This window comes from Tachyglossus aculeatus, chromosome 4 (genome assembly GCF_015852505.1).
Source record: "Tachyglossus aculeatus isolate mTacAcu1 chromosome 4, mTacAcu1.pri, whole genome shotgun sequence".
NCBI classification, from domain to species: domain Eukaryota; kingdom Metazoa; phylum Chordata; class Mammalia; order Monotremata; family Tachyglossidae; genus Tachyglossus; species Tachyglossus aculeatus.
Window position 1 is genome coordinate 13,284,906 of NC_052069.1, and position 4,688 is coordinate 13,289,593.

Here is a 4,688-nt window from a genome sequence, read left to right on the forward strand (position 1 = left end):
AATGAGTTTTCCAAGAGAGTGGGTGTAGATGGAGAACGGAAGGGGACCCAGAACTGAACCTTGAGGGACAGCCACAGTTAAGGGGCAAGAGACAAAGGAATAGCCCACTAAAGAGACTGAGAATGAGTAGCCAGAGAGATAGGAGAAGGTGGTTGACATTGTCAAAGGCAGCTGAGAGGTTGAGGAGGATTAGGATGGAGTAGAGGCCGTTGGCTTTGATAAGGAGATGTTTTGTGACCTTTGATAGGGCAGTTTCCATGGAGTGAAGGGGATGGAAGCCAGATCAGAGGGAGTTAAGGAGAGAATTGAAGGAGAGGAAATGGAGACAACAGTTGTTGTCAACTCTCACAAGGGATTTGGAGAAGAATGGTAGGAAGGAGTTAGTGCAATAACTGGAGGGAGCCTGGGGTCAGGGGAGGTTTTTTTTTTAAGATGGGGAGACATGAGCACGTTTGAAAGCAGTGAGGTAAAAGCAGTTGGAGGGTGAACAGGTGAAGATGGCTGTCAGGGTCAGGGAGGGAAGAAGCGAGTGGGCAAGTACTTTGATCAGGTGAAAAGGGATGGGGTCATGTTGAGGTGGAGGTGGTGGATTTTGATTGTGGGCAGAGATCTCCTTTTAAGATACTGCTGGGAACGATGGGAGGGTTGAAGAAGGGGCAGGAGGAGGGAGGGATTGGAGAGAATCCAGGAGATTTTAGGGAGATTCATTCATTCATTCAATCATATTTATTGAGCACTTACTGTGTGCAGAGCACTGTACTAAGCACTTGGGAAGTACAAGTTGGCAACATATAGAGACGGTCCCTACCCAACAGTGGGCTCACAGTATAGAAGGGGGAGACAGACAACAAAACAAGACATATTAACAAACTGAAATAGAATAAATGTGTACAAATAAAATAGAGTAATAAATATGTACAAACATATATACATATATACAGGTGCTGTGGGGAGGGAAAGGAGGTAAGGCGGGGGGGATGGGGAGGGGGAGGAGCGGGAGAGGAAGGAGGGGGCTCAGTGTGGGAAGGCCTCCTGGAGGAGGTGAGCTCTCAGTAGGGCCTTGAAGGGAGGAAGAGAGCTAGCTTGGCAGATGGGCAGAGGGAGGGCATTCCAGGCCAGGGGGATGACGTGGGCCAGGGGTTGTCGGCGGGATCACTCCTAATAGTTTCAGTTTTCTCAATGAAGTAGATGGCCAGGTCATTAGGGGCAAGAGATGGGGGAGAAGGGTGGAAAGGGGGTTTGCGGAGGGAGTTAAATGGGACAACTGGAGAGCCCAGTGGCCATGGGATTCAGTAAGAGTGGAGAAATCATTTTGCCAGGCAGAGGAGAGGGTAGAGTTAAAACACTCAAAGATGAACTTGAGGTACATGAGGTTGGCCTGATATCTGGATTTCTGCCATCAGCGCTCTGCAGCTCATGCACAGAATTGAACAAAGCAAACCATGGAGATTATACAGAGCATAGGGTAAGTGGTATGATATTGATGAAGGGATAGGGCACGAGTGAGTTGAGTTCTGTAGAGAGGGAGGTGTTGAGGGTGTCAATTTAAGAATAATAATAATAATAATGATGGCATTTATTAAGTGCTTACTATGTGCAAAGCACTGTTCTAAGCGCTGGGGAGGTTACAAGGTGATCAAGTTGTCTGACAGGGGGCTCATAGTCTTAATCCCCATTTTACAGATGAGGTAACTGAGGCCCAGAGAAGTGGAGAGGGTAGAGTTAAAACACTCAAAGATGAACTTGAGGTACATGAGGTTGGCCTGATATCTGGATTTCTGCCATCAGCGCTCTGCAGCTCATGCACAGAATTGAACAAAGCAAACCATGGAGATTATACAGAGCATAGGGTAAGTGGTATGATATTGATGAAGGGATAGGGCACAAGTGAGTTGAGTTCTGTAGAGAGGGAGGTGTTGAGGGTGTCAATTTAAGAATAATAATAATAATAATGATGGCATTTATTAAGTGCTTACTATGTGCAAAGCACTGTTCTAAGCGCTGGGGAGGTTACAAGGTGATCAAGTTGTCTGACAGGGGGCTCATAGTCTTAATCCCCATTTTACAGATGAGGTAACTGAGGCCCAGAGAAGTGAAGTGGCTTGCCCAAAGTCACACAGCTGACAAGTGGTGGAGCCGGGATTTGAACCCATGACCTCTGACTCCAAAGCCCGTGCTCTTTCCACTGAGCCACGCTGCTTCTCTTAAAAATTTTCAATTCCCCAAGCGGGGAAAGGCACCTATCCTGAAAGTACTGCAATACCAGGCCAATGCGTGGAGGGGACGGAGCAAGCTCCTAACCCACCTCCTTTCTCCAAAAAGCTGCTTAACACAGCGGCTTCACATTGAAGACGTATCAGATATTAAACTGATAAGAACAGATACGACACTTGATCTTAGCCAAAAGGCCGAGAAGCGATCATTTGGTCATCAAGGGAAGGTGGTTTGGGATTGGAGACTAAATGCAGCATGATGACTTGCCCTCAAAGTTGACTAGTGATTCCAAATATAATATCCTCTATTAAAAATGGAATATAAATATCATTGTCCCCCCTCACCATGGTGGAAGTTACATTCGCATATTTGCTTATTCATAAATTATCACATTTGATATCATTTGACATTAACTAATTTTTATTAAGATCACAAGCACCAAAGAATTCCCACAAGGGAAACTTCACCTGGCTTATGATTAACTTGACCATGAGTAAACTCACTGTTAAGAAAAAGTTAGATCCACATATAAAAACCCTTTTTATATCTGTTGAAAAATGCATATCCTTTTTATTTCCAATGTAGTATTTATAAGATCTGGGAAGATTGAGATTTCTTAGAAGAATGTTAAAATGAAACCAGCATTTGGGCGTAATGCTTCCTGTGTTGGTTAAACATGACAATCTCTTCCCAGTTAGTGGAAAAACTAGGTTCCATCCAGAAAGTGTTTTGATGTGTGGCTTCTAGACTTTTGTGGCTTGACTTCCATTCAGAGAAGAAATGTTTTCCTAAAGATTTGCCAGAAAATAACAGAATTGCCTGGGTTTATTGCTACAACAAAATAGTCTACTAAGAGAAGAAGTGAGGGTATTTATTAAAGCACCTACTGAGAGTCATGCCCTGGATTTAGCACTTGTGAAGGTACAACAGAAGACAAGTTCCCTCTTCATGGGGAATCTAACTCCAAACCATGTGCTGCTAATTGACAAAAGAAGTATTTCCAGGGTTGGAAAATAGGTTCCTTTGCAGGAAGGTTAAATAAATCAGTAGGGTTCATCTTAGAGAAGAAACGTTTTTCCTTTTTTTGCTATTACTAAAACTTTCCACTCTCTTCTCTAGGAGCAGAATTGCCTTCCTGACTCCAAGTTTATAAAGGTTTCTATGGGGAGGAACGTGACTGTTTATTTTTGAAGTCCCTGGAGCACATTATGGGCAAAGAATTTGGATGAGCTACCTAACAGAGAGATTATGCCACAGAATGGGCTACTAAAGAAGGTTAGATATTTTCCAACCATGGTGTATTTCAGGAAAGTGTCCTTGCTTCAGACTGATTGCCCTAATCCCAATTTCTTCTGTGTTCTCTGTTTACTTGGATCTCATCCGTTAAGCACTTGATATCCACTCTGACCTTCAGTCCCACATATATATCTGTAATTTATTTTAAAATCTGTCTTCCCCTCTAGACTGTAAGCTCCTTGTGGGTGGGGATCTCTTTTTTTTTTTTCTTCAATGGTATTTCATAAGTGCTTTACTGTGAGCCAGGTACTGTACTAAGCGTTGGGATTCATTCATTCATCCATAGATATAAGCTAATCAGGTTGGCCACAGTCCCTGTCCCACATGGGACTCACAGTCTTAATCCCCGTTTTACAGACGAGGTAACGGAGGCACAGAGAAGCAAATGACTTACCCAAGGTCACACAGGAGACAAGTGACTGAGTCAGAATGAAAAGCCAGGTCCTTCTAATGCCCAAGCCTGTACTCTCTCCACTAGGCCATGATCGCTCTACTAACTCATTGTGTTGCCACTTGAGAAACAGCATGGCCTAGTGGAAAGAGCGCTTGGGAGAGTGCTGTAACATAAAGTGATTGAATTAGCAAAGAGTGTACTATGAAATGGAATAGAGGAATATCCCGACTGCTATGTGGAGAGAGACAAAATGGAGGATGGGAGGGCACCACCAACTTCTTGCCCACGTCCTCCTTGGGCCTGGAATTCTCTCCTGCTTCATATCTGTCAGTCCACCATCGTCTCTGCCATCAAAACCCTCCTAAAATCACATCTCCAACAGATCTTCCCTGACTGGCTCTCATTTCTGGTCTGGACCGTCCTTCCTCCTCAAATCCAACAGACAGTTACTCTCCACCCCTTCAAAGCCTTATTGAAGATACATCTCAGCCACGAGCCCTTCCCTGATTCAGCCCTCCCGTTTCCTCTTCTTCCACTCACTTCTGCATGCTCTGACTTGCTCCCTCTGTTCTTCCTCCCTCCCAGCCCCACAGAACTTATGTACATGTCTTTAATTTTTTTTTATATTAGTGTCTGTCTCTCCTCTCTAGACTGTAAGCTTGTTGAAGGCAGGGAATTTGTGCTTAGTATAGTGCTCTGCACACAGCACTCAGTAAATTTGATTGAATGAATGAATTAACCAGTCCTTATCTGTAATTTATTCCAGTGTCTGGCCCTCTCTCAC

At 44.1% G+C, this 4,688-nt stretch overlaps 1 non-coding gene across 1 annotated transcript; it reads right to left on the bottom strand.

Moving 5' to 3' along the window:
* Positions 1 to 2,229: 2,229 nt before the first annotated feature.
* On the bottom strand, positions 2,230 to 2,420 carry LOC119927659. Its single transcript, XR_005450641.1, has one exon. It is a non-coding gene; the product is annotated as a U2 spliceosomal RNA (small nuclear RNA).
* Positions 2,421 to 4,688: the final 2,268 nt, after the last annotated feature.